Raw genomic sequence first — 22353 nt, forward strand, 5'->3', positions numbered from 1 at the left:
TAGCTAATTTTCACTTACAATTGATTACCTAACATTCATGTCTGTTTGGGTCTATGTTACTTCACACAGGATGACATTTTCCACTTAACTCCATTTGCCTGCGTATTTCACAATGTCCTTGTTTTTAAAAGCTGAGTACTCTTGCATTGTGTAAATGAACCACATTTTCTTTATCTATAATTTGGTTGAAGGACACCTGAGTTGTCTCCAGCTTCTGGCTATTATGAATAAAGCTGCTCTAAACATAGTTAATAACGTGTCCTTGTGTTATGACAGAAGCAACTTTTTTAATATGCCCAAGAGTGGTATAGCATGATTATCGGGTAGAATTATTTCTACTTTTTCCTGAGAAACTCCCAAATTGGTTTCCAGAGTGATTATACAAGTTTTCACTCTGGCCAGCAACCGAGGAGTGTTCCCCATTGTTCCCCATTCTTAGCAGCATGTGCTGTCCCTTGAGTTTTCAATCTTAGCCATTCTGATGGCTATAAGGTGAAGTATTAGGGTTGTTTTAATTTGCATTTCTTTGGTGACTGAGGTCATTGAACATTTCTTTAAGTGCTTCTTAGCCAAAAGAGTTCCCTCTCTGTCCCTCTGTTCAGAATTTTCCAGTTAGTTCTATTTGTTTTATTATTTTATTGGATTCTAATAGCTCTAACTCCCTTCCAACCCTGATTCCACCCTAATGTCTTCCAAGCGACTAACACTGGATAGGAAAGAAAGGTTAGAGAGAGAAGGGAGTATAGATTTCTATCAGCCAACAAAACAGACTACTTCTAACTAATAAGGAAAATTGGGTTCATTAGGGCAAGTCCAATATTCTTGTTTCCAACTTCTTCCTGCTCCGGAATACTTAACAAACCAAAAGAACAGTAACCAGGAGCAACAGGGGGAGCAATAGCCTCCACAGGCCCTCTTGGAGCTCTCCCAATTATACCCTCTGTAGAGTCACCAGAATTAAACTACCTGAGCTGGCAAAAATCTTTTCCCTGCTAGTGCAGAAGGCAAATGATAATCACTTGCTGTGATTTACAGCACACCTGGGATTAAAACAAAACCATGTTAACATAACAAAGCTGAGTTTTGTAAGAAACCAAAATTCTCACTACAACTATAATATTTGACCTGTACCAGAAGTTCTGGTGCATTCCCAGTCTGTTTATTTTGTGACTTAATTCTAGTGCCAATTAGGAAATAGATCATGGAGGACAGTAAATGCATTGCTGTAGAAGACAGGTCCTTGCCTTTTCTAGAAGCATTACTGGGTTTCTAACCCTCAACATGGATGGATGGAATATGTCTATATACTGCTTCAGCTGATTTTGGAGATTTAAAATTCCTTAGTGTATTACTTATTCTATATTTTGTCTCAAGTCTCAGTCTTAACAATCAATAAGAATATGCTTTCCTTGCTATAGCAGACTGATCTTTATTGGTATGTGACCTACTATACATCCTACCTGTTCTTACAGTTTGTGTGATTGCGTTCAACTGTCTCTAACTTTCAGTAGAAGATAATTTGAACTTGCTTATGATTATAAAAGATGCTTCACCATTTTAACATCCAATATTTAACTCATAATTAATTGTTATTGCTTAGCAGACCATCAATTAGCAACACAAATTGAATTTAATTGTCCACAGACCTATAGTTTTCCCGGTGTATTAGTAAATTTTGTTTTACAGGATGTTTTAGTCAATATAATTTTAGCATAATGATGTACATTAACCTGGAGAGGCCAGAAGTATCAGACCTTCACCTGGCAAGGTTACTAGGTTGCACTTGTTCTGTAAAGAATACTATAAGCACTTAACCATCTCTCCAGCTTCAGAATTCGACAGGTGTCTACTAAGTTGACTACCATAATGTACATTTAGCTTAATGATGTACGTTAGCTTAATATACAAGCTAGATGTGATGATTTGTATACCCTTGACCCAGTGAGTGCCACTATTAAGAACTTTGGCCTTGTTGGAGTAGGTATGTCATTGAGGCTGTGGGCTTTACCTAGTTCTAGCTGCTTGGATGCCAGTCTTCTCCTGTTTGCCTTTGGTGAACAAGAGGGTGAAGTCTCAACTCCTTCTGTGACATACCTGCCTGAGTGCTGCCATGCTTCCACCCTGTTGTCAGTGGACTCAACCTCTGAAACTGTAAGCCAGCCCCAAATAAATGTTGTCCCTTTAAGAGTAGTCGTAGTCATGGTGGTGGTTTCTGTTCACAGCAGTAAAACTCTAATTAAGGCAGCAGTTATCTCAGAAGGGGACTACCATAATTTATCCCATAAGTCTGACTACCATCTTGAGATAAAACCTTGCCTTCCACAGGAACACAGCTTCCAAGTGTTGACCAGAAGTGATTATATGAATGACACTGATCTCTTATTAATTATAGCTAATTTGGGCTGGCATCCATTGTTTTAGTAAAGCACAGAGGTTGCATTTCAGCACACTGATTGAAATACAAAATGCCATTATCTTGTTACTCCCAATGTTCTTATCTTCCAAGTTACTACAGCAGCTTATTAAGTTCTGATCGCTTAATACGTTTTCAAGCCCAAAGTTCCAAAATCTTCCAGAATCTTCCCTGTTTTAGTTAGGGTTTCTTTTGCTGCCACACAAAAGACCAAATGGCAAGTTGGAGAGGAAAATTTTCATTTGACTTCAACTTCTATATACTATTTATCATTGAAGGGAATCAGAAACTCCATTTGTGCAGGAACCTGGATGCAGGAAATTATGCAAAAACCATGAAGTGATACTGCTTGATGTGGGCAGTGCCTGGAGAGAGTACCAACTTATTAGACGTTATTCTCAGTAGACAAGATCATCCTAAGTAGCCAATACTTTGAATGTCTGAAACAAATATCTTTCACCCATAAACGAGTAGCAGGTCAGGGCGTCATGATGCCAAGTATAAACAGCGATGAAGCAGTATTATTTCAAATATAGCATTTGTCCATTATTTGGATGCAGATTTTGGAAGTTGCTCTTTTTCTGGTGTTTGATCTCTGAGAATGTCTGTGTTTGGTTCGATATATTTTTCTATATTTATCATTTGAGAAATGTATTGAAGACACAACACCATTCAGTCTCCTTCGTCCATTATAAATACGTTTAAGATGCAGTTTCCACTTACCACTTAGTACTTTCCACTTTAAAAATGCATCTCACCTGCAGAAATATACCTCATTGGGAAAAAAGCATTGTCAGAAAAGTATTATTTTCCCCAAACATATTATATTTAGTGTTTGATATATTCATTAACTAAATTTAAAAAAAAATTCTGGTTTTCCCCTGGTACTGTGATTAGTTGTGGATAAATACAATCATAAAAGTGGTAATATATTTTTAAATGAAATGTGATGAAAGAAATAGGTATCTGTTATCTGTATATTTATCTTTACATGAGTGTATCTCACAATTTCTCCAAAATTCACACCTGCTCTGTATTCATTTATCTCTGCAAAAAAAATGAAAAAAAAAATGAAGAAAACAAACCATAACTCAGGCAACACTCATAAAGAGCCTAACTTTTGGCAGGACTCCCACCAAAGCTCATTCTTATGCATAGGTGCGCGCCCAGCTGACTAGATATACAAAGGAAGGAAAACCCTGTGATCTGTGCCACAGAAAACTCAGCAATAATTTCCCCCCAACTACAAGAGAATCATTTGAGAATTTTGAAGACTTGCAGTGTTCAGAAATGCCTGCATCTCTCTTCTGAGTGAAAATGCTTACACAAATAGACCAGAAAAATAGAAAGGCAGGCTAACTGAATGCAGGCTAATTAATGATCAAAGTCAGAAACTGCACTGCACTCCTGTGCTTTTTTTTTCTTTTTTTTTTCAGAAAATAAAAATTGTAAACTTTAAAATGTCAAATTCTCATCTCTACTCTGCCATTAAATATTAATCACCTTCAAATTTTCCATTAAGCACTTACTTTATGAGGAACATACTACACATATGTACTACATATGCAAAACATCCCCCCTCCCCAGACACTTTCTCCTTTTCCAATGTACTTGCAGTCTGTAAGGATTTTCTTCGTTGTAGTTGTTTTGACTCCCATGCTTTCCTTTTTTTATGATTACATTATTTTTCTCTTTCTACAGGAAGCTGAAATAGAATTGAGGAAATATGCTATTTTGGAATATTTATCTGACTTTTTTCACATAATTTAATTTATTTTCAGGTCCTTTCAAAAGGAAAGACATAGTTCTTAGTAAGACCAGATTATATTCAGCTATGCATGCCTATAAGATAGAAAAATAGCATGTGTATTTATTAGTCATATCTTTCCGTTGTTACTCTCATATTTGAAGATTCTTAGCTTTTGTGATTTGATTATGACTATTGTTTCAGTGGACATAGCAGAACAAAAGGTGTTACAAGATTCCCTTTGGCTATTTATCAAGAAGTAATATTACTCTATGGTAATTTTATTTTTAAATCTTGAGGAACATCCATTTTGCTTTGATAATTACTGTGTTTATCCATACACCCAGCAATTATATCCTTGCGTTTCTTTTTCTTCTTGCTTCAATCAACTCTTACATTTGGACTTTTTGTTAATAATCATAGTCATAGGTGTGCTGTAATATATCATAAGAGATTTCAATTGTATTTGCTGATGAGTATTGAGACTGAGTACTTTCTCATACACCCACTGGTTATTTTTATTTATTTTTGGAAAAAGGAAGTATTCAAACATTTTTTTTATTTTTAATCAAGTGTCATTCTATTATAGAATTCTGATTTTTTCAAGTAAACAGTACCTAGTTCATCTTATCAAATATACATCCAAGAAATATTTCTCAATCTGCCAATGGCCTTTTTATATTTATGTCTTCTTTCTTTAATGTACAAAATGAAGTGTGCTGCAATTTTATTTGTCTTAATTGCTTCTATAACCCCACATATCAATGTCTCCATGTCTTATCTTGTTTTTTATCATCTAAAATTATTTATTCTATCTTATTTTTTCTTAGGAACTACACCATTGTTTTTACGTATTCAGTTTTCACTTTTCTCCATGCAATATTCAGTTGTCCACTGGCCATATTCTTATGCTATATCAGTTAGACCTTGTGCTTTTTTTTTCCTGAGTTTAGATGGATGGTGATAAAAGGCATTTGCCACCTGTCAAATTTGCCTTCTGTTGTGAGAAAACAACATAACTGAAAGTAACTTTGGGGCATAAGGTTTGGCTTCATCTTACATATCACAGTCCTTATTTGAGATAGGTATGGGTATAAATACAAGGCAGGAGCACAGAGGTAGGAACTGATTCAGTGACCATGGTGATATGTAGCTACTGGCTTGATACAGATTACATCTACAGTTATATAGTCAGGGCCACCCACGCAGGAACACCACTGCCTATAGCCAGTCATCCACCATCAATCAAGAACAAAAAATACAAAAAAAAAAAGAAAGAAAAGAAAAGAAATATTGCACAGGCTTGCTTTCAGCTCAATTTTATGGAAGCATTTGGGGCTTTCTTTTCTTCCACATTATCTTAACTTCTGTGAAGTTGACAAACAAACAAACAAACAAACAAATCTAGCCAGCACAATACCTAAAAGCATAGCACTGGAAATAAACATTTAACCATATAATATTTCAGTGTGAATTTCCTCAAAATATTATTCTATTCTTAAAAGCAACTTTCTAAGTTGTTGGTTGTATTGTGAATTGACTGTATTTGGAATTATCAAGTCCCCTACCCCTTTTCTTTTGCCTGCCTTAAGAAACAATTACCATTGTTTGGAATTCAGGTCATAAACCCTAGACCAGAGTTACTGTTTATGATTTTACATGTCACCAAATTCCCACTAAAATTATTAAAAAGCATGTGAGTAGGACAAATTTGAACTCTTTTGACGGAGGTAAACTAAGCAGAAGCACGAAAGTTCTACCTATCTCCTAAGATATATATTGTTTTTATGGATTTTATATGAAATGATTTCTCATTCTGTAGCTTTGTGTCTTCTAGTTCATGAAATCAGACATTTTTAACCTGTGCCTCATCCTTCTGCTGTGGAATGGCAACTCTAGATGAGGTGAGCACTGTGATAAATTGCATGATTATGCTTGCTGCGTGGTCCCTAAATTGAGCATAGTAAGTATTGGTTGATGGGCGAAGATCTTTAGCTTGGTTGTCTCTCAGAACTTTAAATTTCAAAATGGAAGTTTTTCTTTACATACCAATGGGAGGGGAACTTTGGCTACAGCACAGGTTTACAGCACTTGCCCACGGTCTGTGCTATCCTGGATTCACTCAATGCACCTGAAACAAAAGGCACTATCATATCAACAAAAAAATACTTAGAACTGTAGTTTTAGAGGGATGAAGAATGGAGAAAAGAGAAGAGTAGAGAGGACAGAAGAGTGTTTTTATCTACCAACACACAGGGGGGGAAGTGAACATTCACTGCAGGTAGACATTTTCAGAAGTCATTGAGGCTAAATAAATGGCTTGAGTAAAATGTGTATTTTCAGGGTTTTTTTCCAAATTCGATTCCTTCTTCAACATTCAATCCCCATCTTGACTTCCAAATTTCTTCTTGTCTCACTCATTCCAGCTTCTTTCTCCCTTATCCTTGCGAGCATTTTGCACTTGAAGAGAGACAAAAGATGTACATAGTCTTTGAAGCAATTGCTTTCAGGTTATTGATCTCACTTCTCTTTAAGTTGTACTTCCTGCCTCTTCGCTCTGCTTAGCTGGGACCAAACTTCCACAAGTGAGAACAGATAAAAATCAAGGAATAAAAATAAACTTTCATAAGAATAAGAAATAACAGGAATGTAGACCTCAAAAGTATGTCTGTAACCCTGTTCTCCAACTTTATCCTTTTAAAGTTGGATGAACTAGGGCCAGGAGTAGAAACTTGCTTAAAGTTAAACAAATTGTTGTTTTAATCATATATACTATTTCAAGTGCTAATGACCCTGTGGAGTAGGCCAAACTCTAGCAAGTATGACTCTGAGAAAAGTTTTCATAATACAGCTAATTCTCCTGTTCTATTAGACAAAAGTCATTGTCTAAAAGAGTGTGACATTGGAAGATAGTCCAGAAGCCTTAGAACACACTGAAGAAACTTCTCTGTTCTCTCCATTTCCTGAAACCTGAAAGGTTCTGGATCATATTCCTAGACCCTGGTTCTGTCATCTTGCATTATAGGTGTGAGAATTTGTTTCTTAGTCATTTTCTTTTTCTTAACTTTTAAAAATTTTTGTTTAATATTGTTTTACCCATGTTGTACTTCAATAAGATAAATACACACAGTTGTACACTGTATGGTGAGCAGACATTTCCCAGACACCACCCCAGCCCTTCTTATCACTTGTTAGAAAAGTAGACATAGTTTATAAATAACATAAAAACCAAGGCTGTGTAATATTAGTATAGAATCCACCATTTATGACTGGCCATTAATGTACTTCTTCTATGAATTCACAAATATCCAAACATGTTTTGAGGTTTCCTGTGAGAAAGAAGGTAATGGAATTTGTAATGCAGGACTTGGGTCACTTCTCCCAACTGTGAATCATAGCTTTGAATTGCTAGTTCTGAGTGTTTTCTCTGGATAACTGTAGAAGCTGTGGTTGTTAAAAGAGGAAAGTACTTTTAGTTCAGTGTATGATTGTTGTATTTCCACTCGGCAAATAGTTGGTTAATAAAGGTAAAGTGAAGGAGGGGTGGCCAGTAGAATATGGGTAATATGAAAGTAGAGGGGTGTACGAGGCATGGAAATAAAATGATTTAGGCACAGAGGAAAATAAGAATAGAGGGAAATTTAAGGGCTAAAAACTTCCAAAAAATATTAAGAAGTCATATGAATATCTACTACCTTATACTTCAAATAAAAATGACCAATAACAAAAGGGGAAATTACCCTCAAGTCTGAATAATAGAGTCACTAGAAGACTTTTAATATTAGAGTGCCAGAAGAAATTTACAAATTTGTTGTCACAAAATTAGTTTTTCTATGTATTAATATTAAACATTACTTTTAATATTTCACTCATTTATTTATTTTGTGGTGGAAAGAGATCATGTGTGTACTAAGGCTTCAATGTGGAGGTCAGAAGTCAAGCCAGATAAATTTATTCTCTACCATGCCTTTTACTATGGAGACCTAACTCTGGTCATCAGGCTTAGTGGCATGTGCCTTTACATCGCTCTGATTCAGTTCAACTTTTTAAATCATAACATAATTTTTGTATTGTTTATGATTGATCAGATCTATCTAGATTAGTGATTTCAGTAGATTTTTATGGACCCAGGTTTTAATTTTAACTTAATGATTGAATACTTGATACTTAGTCAATCTCCTTTTATATTGGCATTTTTCATAGTACTATGTTCATAAAATTGTAAAATATACTTTGACTATGTGTTTCCCTTAGTTTCTTTTTACTTATGATAACTCTTTTTAACTTTTTATTGACTGTGACTTTAACATCATGAACACTAATTCCACGTATCTCCCCATTCCTTAATATCTGCCATCTGCCCTCCCAAACATCCCTTCCCCAAAACAACACAACAAACCAATCTCCTTACCCTTTTGCTCAAAGAGCTTTAATTACTTCTTCGCTGCAATGAGTCCTTGGTCTGGTTTGAGGCCTCTGGCTTCTGCTTTACTATCAATACTGGATCCTCTGGGACTTCTCTAGAATATTCTGCTATTGCTCTGTGTCATGGAGATCCTATAGTTCTGAATTTGCAAGACCAGCCCTTTGCCTTCTCTAGCATGTCATACATCTGGTAGATGTTGGGTAAAGCCAACTCAAAGCCCTAAATCTGGGCCTGGGTAGAAGCAGAATTGTTCAATCCAGTAGCTCTTCTGTTCCCTTACCAGCAGAGCCAGCTTTACTGTGCTTCCTTGGCAAGATGCACCCCCCTCTTGCAAATGTAATTGGGATGTCCTTTAGTTCAAGATAATTTTGTTTAGTTTTCATTTATTTTGCTCATTTTTATTTGTACATATACATATATTTAAAGCTAGAATTTTCTCTATGTATAAATTTATTTACTTATTCAAAGTAAAGATATTCAGTGTTATCCAACAATATTATACATTACTTAAAATATAGTTGGCGCTATTTATAAAAGAACTGTTAAACACATAAATCTGCAAAAGACTTTCAAGTTTCATTTATTGTATTTATTTCTGGCTGATTTCCTTCATAGTGAGTATAAGATTTATACAGTCTTAGTAACTGTTTACTATATTTATTTGAGGATTGGTTTAACTTTTCACAATGTCTTTCTCATGTAACCAATTTGGGAAAGCATATTTCTTATTATAGGACTTGTAGTTGAAAGTAATTTTCTTCAACCATCCTACAAAATTGCCTTTAATTACTGATACTGTGATATGTCAGCTGGATTTGTCTTTCCGAAGAATTTTACCGATTCATGATGGCAAGTGTAAATATCAAACATTACACATTATGTTGGGCCTGACAGACAATATATTATTATTCAGTTTATGTGGAAATGTACATTGTCAATTATGTAAAAATGACATGTTTATTCTACTCCAAATTCATTCTTCCTGATATTCTAATTAGACAGACATCAAATCAATGAGATTTGATCTCTCTGTATCTCAACCTACCCTCCTTTCACTGTTGTACTTTAAACATTTATTATGTTTTTTAGGTCAATTATTTCAACTATTTTATGATTTTTTTATTAACTTGAGTATTTTTTATATACATTTCAAGTGTTATTCCCTTTCCCGGTTTCCAGGCAAACATCCCCCTACCCCCACCCCTTCCTTATGGGTGTTCCACTCCCAACCCTCCCCCCATTGCCGCCCTCCCCCCATAGTCTAGTTCACTGGGGGTTCAGTCTTAGCAGGACCCAGAGCTTCCCCTTCCACTGGTGCTCTTACTAGGATATTCATTGCTACCTATGGGGTCAGAGTCCAGGGTCAGTCCATGTATAGTCTTTAGGTAGTGGCTTAGTCCCTGGAAGCTCTGGTTGCTTGACATTGTTGTACTTTTGGGGTCTCGAGCCCCTTCAAGCTCTTCCAGTTCTTTCTCTGATTCCTTCAACGGGGGACCTATTCTCAGTTCAGTGGTTTGCTGCTGCCATTCGCCTCTGTATTTGCTGTATTCTGGCTGTGTCTCTCAGGAGCAATCTACATCCCGCTCCTGTCGGTCTGCACTTCTTTGCTTCATCCATCTTGTCTAATTGGGTGGCTGTATACGTATGGGCCACATGTGGGGCAGGCTCTGAATGGGTGTTCCTTCAGTCTCTGTTTTAATCTTTGCCTCTCCCTTCCCTGCCAAGGGTATTCTTTTTCCTCATTTAAAGAAGGAGTGAAGCATTCACATTTTGATCATCCGTCTTGAGTTTCGTTTGTTCTAGGGATCTAGGGTAATTCAAGCATTTGGGCTAATAGCCAATTATCAATGAGTGCATACCATGTATGTATTTCTGTGATTGGGTTAGCTCACTCAGGATGATATTTTCCAGTTCCAACCATTTGCCTACGAATTTCATAAACTCGTTGTTTTTGATAGCTGAGTAATATTCCATTGTGTAGATGTAACACATTTTCTGTATCCATTCCTCTGTGAAGGGCATCTGGGTTCTTTCCAGTTTCTGGCTATTATAAATAAGGCTGCGATGAACATAGTGGAGCACGTGTCTCTTTTATATGTTGAGGCATATTTTGGGTATATGCCCAAGAGTGGTATAGCTGGATCCTCAGACAGTTCAATGTCCAATTTTCTGAGGAACCTCCAGACTGATTGCCAGAATGGTTGTATCAGTCTGCAACCCCACCAAAAATGGAGGAGTGTTCCTCTTTCTCCACATCCTCGACAGCATCTGCTGTCACCTGAGTTTTTGGTCTTAGCCATTCTCACTGGTGTGAGGTGAAATCTCAGGGTTGTTTTGATTTGCATTTCCCTTATGACTAAAGATGTTGAACATTTCTTTAGGTGTTTCTCAGCCATTCGGCATTCCTCAGCTGTGAATTCTTTGTTTAGCTCTGAACCCCATTTTTTAATAGGGTTATTTGTTTCCCTGCGGTCTAACTTCTTGAGTTCTTTGTATATTTTGGATATAAGGCCTCTATCTGTTGTAGGATTGGTAAAGATCTTTTCCCAATCTGTTGGTTGTCGTTTTGTCCTAACCACAGTGTCCTTTGCCTTACAGAAGCTTTGCAGTTTTATGAGATCCCATTTGTCGATTCTTGATCTTAGAGCGTAAGCCATTGGTGTTTTGTTCAGGAAATTTTTTCCAGTGCCCATGTGTTCCAGATGCTTCCCTAGTTTTTCTTCTATTAGTTTGAGTGTGTATGGTTTGATGTGGAGGTCCTTGATCCACTTGGACTTAAGCTTTGTACAGGGTGATAAGCATGGATCGATCTGCATTCTTCTACATGTTGACCTCCAGTTGAACCAGCACCATTTGCTGAAAATGCTATCCTTTTTCCATTGGATGGTTTTGTCTCCTTTGTCAAAAATCAAGTGACCATAGGTGTGTGGGTTCATTTCTGGGTCTTCAATTCTATTCCATTGGTCTATCTGTCTGTCTCTGTACCAATATCATGCAGTTTTTATCACTATTGCTCTGTAATACTGCTTGAGTTCAGGGATAGTGACTCCCCCTGAAGTCCTTTTATTGTTGAGGATAGCTTTAGCTATCCTGGGTTTTTTGTTATTCCAGATGAATTTGCAAATTGTTCTGTCTAACTCTTTGAAGAATTGGATTGGTATTTTGATGGGGATTGCATTGAATCTGTAGATTGCTTTTGGTAAAATGGCCATTTTTACTATATTAATCCTGCCAATCCATGAGCATGGGAGATCTTTCCATCTTCTGAGGTCTTCTTCAATTTCCTTCTTCAGTGTCTTGAAGTTCTTATTGTACAGATCTTTTACTTGCTTGGTTAAAGTCACACCGAGGTACTTTATATTATTTGTGTCTATTATGAAGGGTGTTGTTTCCCTAATTTCTTTCTCGGCTTGTTTCTCTTTTGTATAGAGGAAGGCAACTGATTTATTTGAGTTAATTTTATACCCAGCCACTTTGCTGAAGTTGTTTATCAGCTTTAGTAGTTCTCTGGTGGAACTTTTGGGATCACTTAAATATACTATCATGTCATCTGCAAATAGTGATATTTTGACCTCTTCTTTTCCGATCTGTATCCCCTTGATCTCCTTTTGTTGTCTGATTGCTCTGGCTAGAACTTCAAGAACTATATTGAATAAGTAGGGAGAGAGTTGGCAGCCTTGTCTAGTTGCTGATTTTAGTGGGATTGCTTCATGTTTCTCTCCATTTAGTTTAATGTTAGCAACTGGTTTGCTGTATATGGCTTTTACTATGTTTAGGTATGGGCCTTGAATTCCTATTCTTTCCAGGACTTTTATCATGAAGGGGTGTTGAATTTTGTCAAATGCTTTCTCAGCATCTAATGAAATGATCATGTGGTTCTGTTCTTTCAGTTTATTTATATAATGGATCACGTGGATGGTTTTCCGTATATTAAACCATCCCTGCATGCCTGGGATGAAGCCTACTTGATCATGGTGGATGATTGTTTTGATGTGCTCTTGGATTCGGTTTGCCAGAATTTTATTGAGTATTTTTGCGTCGATATTCATAAGGGAAATTGGTCTGAACTTCCCTCTCTTTGTTGTGTCTTTGTGTGGTTTAGGTATAAGAGTAATTGTGGCTTCGTAGAAGGAATTCGGTAGGGCTCCATCTGTTTCAGTTTTGTGGAATAGTTTGGATAATATTGGTATGAGGTCTTCTATGAAGGTTTGATAGAATTCTGCACTAAACCCGTCTGGACCTGGGCTCTTTTTGGTTGGGAGACCTTTAATGACTGCTTCTATTTCCTTCGGAATTATGGGGTTGTTTAACTGGTTTATCTGTTCCTGATTTAACTTCGATACCTGGTATCTGTCTAGGAAATTGTCCATTTCCTGAAGATTTTCAAGTTTTGTTGAATATAGGTTTTTATAGTAAGATCTGATGATTTTTTGAATTTCCTCTGAATCTGTAGTTAGGTCTCCCTTTTCATATCTGATTTTGTTAATTTGGACGCACTCTCTGTGTCCTCTCATTAGTCTGGCTAAGGGTTTATCTATCTTGTTGATTTTCTCAAAGAACCAACTTTTGGTTCTGTTGATTCTTTCTATGGTCCTTTTTGTTTCTACTGGGTTGATTTCAGCTCTGAGTTTGATTATTTCATGCCTTCTACTCCTCCTGGGTGTATTTGCTTCTTTTTGTTCTAGAGCTTTTAGGTGTGCTGTCAAGCTGCTGACATATGCTCTTTCCTGTTTCTTTCTGCAGGCACTCAGCGCTATGAATTTTCCTCTTAGGACAGCTTTCATTGTGTCCCATAAGTTTGGGTATGTTGTACCTTCATTTTCATTAAATTCTAAAAAGTTTTTAATTTCTTTCTTTATTTCTTCCTTGACCAGGTTATCATTGAGTAGAGCATTGTTCAATTTCCACGTATATGTGGGCATTCTTCCCTTATTGTTATTGAAGACCAGTTTTAGGCCGTGGTGGTCCGATAGCACGCAGGGGATTATTTTTATCTTTCTGTACCTGTTGAGGCCCGTTTTTTCACCGATTATATGGTCAATTTTGGAGAAAGTACCATGAGGAGCTGAGAAGAAGGTATATCCTTTTGCTTTAGGATAGAATGTTCTATAAATATCCGTTAAGTCCATTTGGCTCATGACTTCTCTTAGTCTGTCGACATCACTGTTTAATTTCTGTTTCCATGATCTGTCCATTGATGAGAGTGGGGTGTTGAAATCTCCCACTATTATTGTATGAGGTGCAATGTGTGTTTTGAGCTTTAGTAAAGTTTCTTTTACGTATGTAGGTGCCCTTGTATTTGGGGCATAGATATTTAGGATTGAGAGTTCATCTTGGTGGATTTTTCCCTTTTTGAATAAGAAGTGTCCTTCCTTATCTTTTTTGATGACTTTTAGTTGGAAATTGATTTTATTTGATATTAGAATGGCTACTCCAGCTTGCTTCTTCGACCATTTGCTTGGAAAGTTGTTTTCCAGCCTTTCACTCTGAGGGAGTGTCTGTCTTTGTCTCTGAGGTGTGTTTCCTGTAGGCAGCAGAATGCAGGTTCCTCGTTGCGTATCCAGTTTGTTAATCTATGTCTTTTTATTGGGGAGTTGAGGCCATTGATATTGAGGGATATTAAGGAATAGTGATTATTGCTTCCCGTTATATTCATATTTGGATGTGAGGTTATGTTTGTGTGCTTTCATTCTCTTTGTTTTGTTGCCAAGACGATTAGTTTCTTGCTTCTTCTTGGGTATAGCTTGCCTCCTTATGTTGGGCTTTACCATTTATTATCCTTTGTAGTGCTGGATTTGTAGAAAGATATTGTGTCAATTTGGTTTTGTCATGGAATATCTTGGTTTCTCCATCAATGTTAATTGAGAGTTTTGCTGGATACAGTAACTTGGGCTGGCATTTGTGTTCTCTTAGGGTCTGTATGACATCAGTCCAGGATCTTCTGGCCTTCATAGTTTCTGGCGAGAAGTCTGGTGTGATTCTGATAGGTCTGCCTTTATATGTTACTTGACCTTTTTCCCTTACTGCTTTTAATATTCTTTCTTTATTTTGTGCGTTTGGTGTTTTGACAATTATGCGACGGGAGGTGTTTCTTTTCTGGTCCAATCTATTTGGAGTTCTGTAGGCTTCTTGTATGTCTATGGGTATCTCTTTTTTTAGGTTAGGGAAGTTTTCTTCTATGATTTTGTTGAAGATATTTACTGGTCCTTTGAACTGGGAGTCTTCACTCTCTTCTATACCTATTATCCTTAGGTTTGATCTTCTCATTGAGTCCTGGATTTCCTGTATGTTTTGGACCAGTAGCTTTTTCTGTTTTACATTATCTTTGACAGTTGAGTCAATGATTTCTATGGAATCTTCTGCTCCTGAGATTCTCTCTTCCATCTCTTGTATTCTGTTGGTGAAACTTGTATCTACAGCTCCTTGTCTCTTCTTTTGGTTTTCTATATCCAGGGTTGTTTCCATGTGTTCTTTCTTGATTGCTTCTATTTCCATTTTTAATTCCTTCAACTGTTTGATTGTGTTTTCCTGGAATTCTTTCAGGGATTTTTGTGTCTCCTCTCTATGGGCTTCTACTTGTTTATTTATGTTTTCCTGGAATTCTTTCAGGGATTTTTGTGTCTCCTCTCTATGGGCTTCTACTTGTTTATTTATGTTTTCCTGGAATTCTTTCAGGCATTTTTTGCGATTCCTCTCTGTAGGCTTCTACTTGTTCTCTAAGGGAGTTCTTCACGTCTTTCTTGAAGTCCTCCAGCATCATGATCAAAAATGATTTTGAAACTAGATCTTGCTTTTCTGGTGTGTTTGGATATTCCATGTTTGTTTTGATGGGAGAATTTGGCTCCGATGGTGCCATGTAGTCTTGGTTTCTGTTGCTTGGGTTCCTGCGCTTGCCTCTCGCCATCAGATTATCTCTAGTGTTACTTTGTTCTGCTATTTCTGACAGTGGCTAGACTGTCCTATAAGCCTGTGTGTCAGGAGTGCTGTAGACCTGTTTTCCTCTCTTTCAGTCAGTTATGGGGACAGAGTGTTCTGCTTTCCGGCGTGTAGTTTTTCCTCTCTACAGGTTTTCAGCTGTTCCTGTGGGCCTGTGTCTTGAGTTCACCAGGCAGCTTTCTTGCAGCAGAAAATTTGGTCTTACCTGTGGTCCCGAGGCTCAAGTTCGCTCGTGGGGTGCTGCCCACGGGCTCTCTGCAGCGGCAGCAACCAGGAAGACCTGTGCCGCCCCTTTCTGGAGCTTCAGTGCACCAGGGTTCCAGATGGTCTTTGGCTTTTTCCTCTGGCGTCCGAGATGTGCGTGCAGAGAGCAGTCTCTTCTGGTTTCCCAGGCTTGTCTGCCTCTCTGAAGGTTTAACTCTCCCTCCCATGGGATTTGGGTGCAGAGAACTGTTTATCCGGTCTCTGATGTTTTTCTTTGATAATACTACTAAAATTTCTTTCTTTCTTCCTTTCATTCATTCATTCATTCATTCATTCATTCTGTCTCTATTTTTGGAGTGCTAGGATGACAGATATGCACTAGTTTATGTAGCCAAATTGTTTTGATTTGTTCTCTAATTTGCCCACACTATTTAATGTGACAACATATATATGGATGAATATGTGTGTGTGTGTTTGATAATGTTTAATTATTTATCTAGATATCTATCATTCTAAATTAAAGAATAAAAAATAAAATAAAATCATTTCTCATTTTGCATTTTTCATTTTATCTTTTGTTTATTTAAAACCTATTTGGCAAGATCTCTTTGGGCTTATGACTGCTTCAATGTATATTGTTTATTCTATTTTTTTCACCGATATTATGAAATGTAAATTGTTTCTCTTGTGTGTTCTTACATCAATTTCATTTGCCCATTGACACATTTATGAAGCGAATCAGTCAAGTTAAAGTTTCCGTGAAAGTTTCCGTGTTTTGGTGTGTGTGTTCTGTGCTGGTGAACACTGAAAAACCATGCTAGACATATCATTTTGTTGCCAATTATCACTACTGAATTTATTGTAACTGTCAAATCATGAACTCTTCAAGAAAATCCTTTCTCCTTCCTTCATAGCATTTAACCCATGTTTCTCTATTCAGTGTCAAGAGCAAGCCTTCATGTTCTATGTACAAACATTTTCTTAATTCTGACCCTTGGTAAAGTCTTTGATTTCATAGTCCATCTTTTCACATTTTGAAGGGAATCTGGGAGACTTTCATAAAGTTTAAGATCATTATGTATTTTGGGGTTCTATAACCCAGCGATTATATTTTACTGTTTGGTTGGTTGGTTGGTTTTTCTTGTTTGTGTTTTATAGATACTCTAGCTTTGTGTCAGAACTTATAAACATCCTCTCCTCAGCACATTATTGCTTCTATATCTACTCATTTTCACTTTAAACATTTATTTTACTTACTAGTGAAATGAAGAACCTCATGGTAATTTCTACAGAAAATAATACAAGTAGTAAAGAAGCCAAATTAAAAATAAATCAAGTTGTTGCACATATTCAAAACAGAGCTGAGTACCAATTCAAAACAGCAGTTCAAAATAGGGCTGATGCCTATCTCCAATAAACTATTTAAAATAATAAGAATGACTATAGAATTTTGATGAGAATCTGTTAATTCTTCCACATTTATCCTGTGGTCGCTGCTGTTGTCATATGGTTGTTGCCTATGTGATGCTAAATTTCTATTTACTGCTTGTATCATACCTAATTAAATATCTGAATTTTAACAGAGATTTGTACTCCTGCACAATCTACAATGAATCACTGATTCGACATTCTAGTTTACTTATTTATTTTTCTGGTAATATTCATGAAATTTTAGATTCAGCTCTAGATGTACATTGTGTATCTCTTCTGTATGTGCTCAAGTTTCCCAGCAGAGGAGGTGAGAACTCCTGTGCGGTAGTAACAATGTCTTGTGAGCCACCAAGGTTAGTCTTATGAACTGATCTCAGCTCCTGTAGGTACAAGCCAGTGTTAATCAGTGGCGTCTCTCTTCGTCCTTCCCCCCCACCCCCTCTTTTGTTGCTTCTAGTATTCTCAAAGTTTTTGATTCAAATTTTTAAAAATTTTACTGTCACATAATTTTATTATTTAGTGTTCTGCAGACACATATGTGAGTCTATAGTTGTCTAAAATAACAATGTGAATGAACACACATATTTCAATTTTCATTGTGGATATAAAAATGACATTTGAAAAATGGCACCAATTATACCTTGACACAGGCAGCATCTCTATAAGGTACATCCTGAGATGTCAATCAGTTAACACATAACTTGTATTTGTAGGCACATACACCTCTGTTCAGGATTGGTAATGATGGCATAGTTTATTAACTCGATTGAATATCAAACTCTGTGGGCATACACTCTTAGTTACATTCTTCCAGATCTATGTATATAAGGCTTCATAGAGTTTATACTTTAGTGGCAGAATTGAATAATGAGACAATTTCAATGAAAAGTTATAAATGCTGTGCTCTGGTAAATATAAGGTGAATATAACTTGTTTTCAAAGATATGCCATACAGAGATATAATTTCCAAGCCCCTGGAGGTGTTTCATGCAGAACAAACAGCATGCTGTTAGAACTAGAAAGAAGCAGTACATCAAGTTGAAGAATTAGTTTGGTAGGGTTTATTGAGTTGCAGCATACAGATAACACTGGAGATAAAATACAGTCTATTTACTGTTTTCACCACGAATAAAAGAAGTAATGTGTAACCTGATTCTGGCCTGTAACTTGCTATGTATTTTCAGTGAATATGAACTCTCAAATTCACTTCTATTTTATGTGCATTTTAGGGAGGTTGATTAAAGGGGGGAAATCTCTTTTTACTTTTACCTGAAAAAAGTGTTTGGAAGAAAATCTTTCATAACATCTGTACTGCACAAAAACTATGGAGATGCACTGAAATGACTCATCTCCTTCCTTTTATGACATGATTGCTCAGTTAATTATATACATCCCAAACACATAAAGAAGGGAACAGATGGTAAGGGCTTGGTTTAAAAAGAGATAAGTCTATGAAAATAACCTTATTCATCATAGCTTAAATTTCCTTACTCAAATTATTTTGTTCTATGGATCAGAAAAATGATGCTGCTATTGAAGAAAGAAAGGAGAAATTCAAGAGTGTAATTCAGATATCAAAGTTACTGATGTGTACCAGCAAATGTTATATCATGGCTGTAACGCCCAGAAAGTAACACAAGGCAATACTTAAATGTCTATCATGGTTAAAAGTTTGCCTGAAAAAAATAAGATAAATAATCATGTTGACAGGTATTTAGAATTTTTAAATTCTTGTAGTTCACCAATTATGAAAATGAAGTTATGAACCTCATAATCTCCCTTTGTATTATGCCACATAATTGGAATCGAACCCACCCCTCATGGAGATTTGTGCATATGTTCAATTAACAAAACTACTTTAAATTCATGAAAATATATTGCTCTCTCTCCATTTCTACCACTGTGCGGCTTCTTTCTCACCATCCAGTTTAAGCACTGAACAGTCAACTACAAGTTGTTTTTGTTTTTGTTATTTATTAATAGCCCACAGTGAGGCTTCTCAAGCTCCTTCTTTTCAGCGTGTCTTTGCAAAACCTTAAAAAGGCTCCAGACCTCATGTACTTGCTATTTCCTCAGGGAATCGACAGTCTTAAACAGCTGTTCTACATTTTTCTATTCTGTCTTCAGGTATAGCAACTTATGGGAAGTTAGGTTCCATGGTAGACTTAGTACCCAGCATTTTAAAACCAAAGTTAAACCCCAAAGAATCATTTTTCCTGACAGTGAAACAGAATTACTAGTAATAGCTCTAGTGTGTGGCAAGTTCAAGGATTCTATAGAAAGCATTGAGTTGTGTTTTAGTTCATGATTCAAAATTTTCTGTTTGAGTAAATGGATTCTTCGTAAGAGAGTATGGGCTTCAAAAATGAAAATTACAATAATTGTGTATGTTCATGATCATTCTGTTTTGGGAGGGTGACAAATGTTGTATTTTTCAGTTGTCATAATTTCCAGGTGTCTCTCTTGCTACCTCCCGCATGATTCACATGCAATACCTGATCAAGGGATTGGATATCAAGAATGAAATGTTAATAAAGTAAATGTAGAGTGACAGCTAAATATGTCCTTGATTAACCATGCCATTTCCTTAGGCTAGGAGTTTAGTGGAGATAAGTTTAAAAAACTTTTTGTTTGTGTTTCTTGTATGTTGTTTTTAACTAGAATCTCTGGTGGGCTTCCTTTCTCATCTACAGACAACCCAAAACTTCCTATTTCCCTTCTTCAGTAGCTCTTTGCTAGCAAAACTACCACATATACGGAATAAATCCTAGATCTGTGCTAAGGAGAAGAAATGCATTAAACTCTCTCATTGATGGGTCTGATCTGGAGAGAAGCCCCCAAATCTCTGATCAGATTAATAGATATCCTCAGATTTGAAAAAAAATAAAAACTGATATGAAAGCTGGGCATTTTCTTGCTTGTCTAATGCGGCTGCCAACAAGAGGTGGGAACAAAATTATAAATACAAGAGAAAGAGAATAGTCTGAAAGTTTGCTGCTTAACACGGTGATGTTGACATCTTATGAATGGCAATACATATTTATACCTCTTTCTAGGCCTGTATTGTCTTTGATATGTTTTGGTAAATACAATGCTGGGGGAAAAAAAGATACCTTAGTCTCGCTTCAGCTCCTAACCTATATATCTAAGGGTGAGGGGTATTTGTTCCCTATTTTTCCAGAATATTTAATGCCCGAATAGACATTTCAGTTTGGATTTTTTTTATACTGAGAACACTCCGTGAACAAGCCAATTCTTATAAAGGAAAACATTTAATTGGGGCTGGTATACAGTTTCCCATCTTTAGTCCATTACCACCAAGATGGGCAGCATTGCAACATGCAGGCAGACAAGGTGCTGAACAAAGCAAGAGTTCTACATCTTGATCCCAAAGTAGCCAGGAGGAAACTGTGTTCCACACTGAGCTGACCTGGAGAGTAGGAGACCTCAAAGCCTACTCCCACATCGGCATGCTTCCTTCAGCAAGTCCACACCTACTTCAAAAAGGCCACACCCCTAATAGTGCCACTCCTTATGGGCCAAGCATTTAAGTTCACGAATCTGTGGGGTCCAATTCTACTGAAACCACCACGCTAATGAATAAGCCATACTTTTATTCTGAATTCTGTAATATCTTATTAAGCCACATAAATGTTTTAGATGCAACTAAAGCCTTGAAGTATAGGAAAAATTTTTGGCAACAGTTTGCTTTTCTTCCTTAATACAAACATACAGATTATGAAGCAAGGTCTAAATTTTTCCTAAATTTATTTAAAATTTTGCGGCTCTGCAAAGATACTTGAATTTCAATCATTCTGGGATGAGAGAGCATTTTGAAAGAATACCCAAGGTGCCATGTTTCCGAACTCTGAGGTCAGTGACGTCAGTCCTACTTCCTGTCCATCTGGGATTAGATGGGGTCTCTCCCTGACATGTCAATCTGGAGTGTTCCTTGCCTTTTCCTGTCTCCATCCCCATCACTGCGAGTATCCTCTTACACTAGTTCCCATATTTCTTCTAGAAATACTTGCTTTTTAACAACAACATCTTACCTGTCTAAGGGACAAACAGGACCGCGAAAGGCTCTCACTTGCAGTTTCTACACTAGTTTCCCTTGAGACACAGGTTTCTTTCACTGGATTTGTTAGTTAAGTCATGAGATGGAGTAAATTTTGTGTGGCAGGACCTTGAACATTGTATAACAAAATGTTGTCTTCACTCTCTTTCTCTCTCTCTATTCCCTTTCCATCTATCATCTCCTTGCCTTTAGTTGCTAACCTTATATCTGTATCCTTAGTAAATAAAATTTTCAAGTACCGTTCTATACACATAAGCTAATATAATATTTACATTGGTTTATTTAAGTTTAATTTGCACTTTCTGATTCTCCTCTTTCTGAATTTTGATCTATTATAATTTTTCAACTTTATCTTTAAAACCTTGATTTCATCACTTTCTAGGTTCTAGTATACATTTCTAATGCTATCACTTTACCACCAATACTCTTATATCCCACATACTTAATACTTTGCTTTCTTACCATATTTGAAAACATCTCTAGTTTTGTCTATTGGGATCTTCTTTAGTCCATACATTATTTAAAAGAATTTTGTTTTACATTAATTATTGGGGAGATTTGTTCTGGTTTCAATTTTATAATTTTTCTCTTGTTTGCTTCTGGTAAAGAAATCTTTTATATGAGTTGAACTCTCAAAAAAATTTATTCATACCTGAATATGACCAAGCTCTTGAATATATATATATATGTATATATATATGTGTATATATATGTATATATATGTATATATGTGTGTATATATATACTGGGTATACATATATATTCATGCCTCTTATACAATACATATTCGAGAATTTTTATATAATATATATTCATGCATTTTTATAAAATATGTATTCATGTATATATCATATAAATGTTCATGGTCCTTTTTCTGTATATTCTTAGAAAGCATGAATTATTCTTTATTTGGTGAGCAAAAAGTGCCACTCTTTTTGTGGTAAATATGGTAATATATGAATTCTATTTGCTCATTATCAAATTCTCTCATTGTCGGTCATTTGAAACTATAAGAGCATAGGAAGTGGAGAAAGTGTGACAAAGTAGAAAAACTTGGAATCAGGGGACTATGACAGGTGTCATAGCTGAGATTAAGTGTCTTAGTTTGCTGATAAAAT

Source organism: Rattus norvegicus, chromosome 5 (genome assembly GCF_036323735.1).
Source record: "Rattus norvegicus strain BN/NHsdMcwi chromosome 5, GRCr8, whole genome shotgun sequence".
Taxonomy (NCBI): Eukaryota; Metazoa; Chordata; class Mammalia; order Rodentia; family Muridae; genus Rattus; species Rattus norvegicus.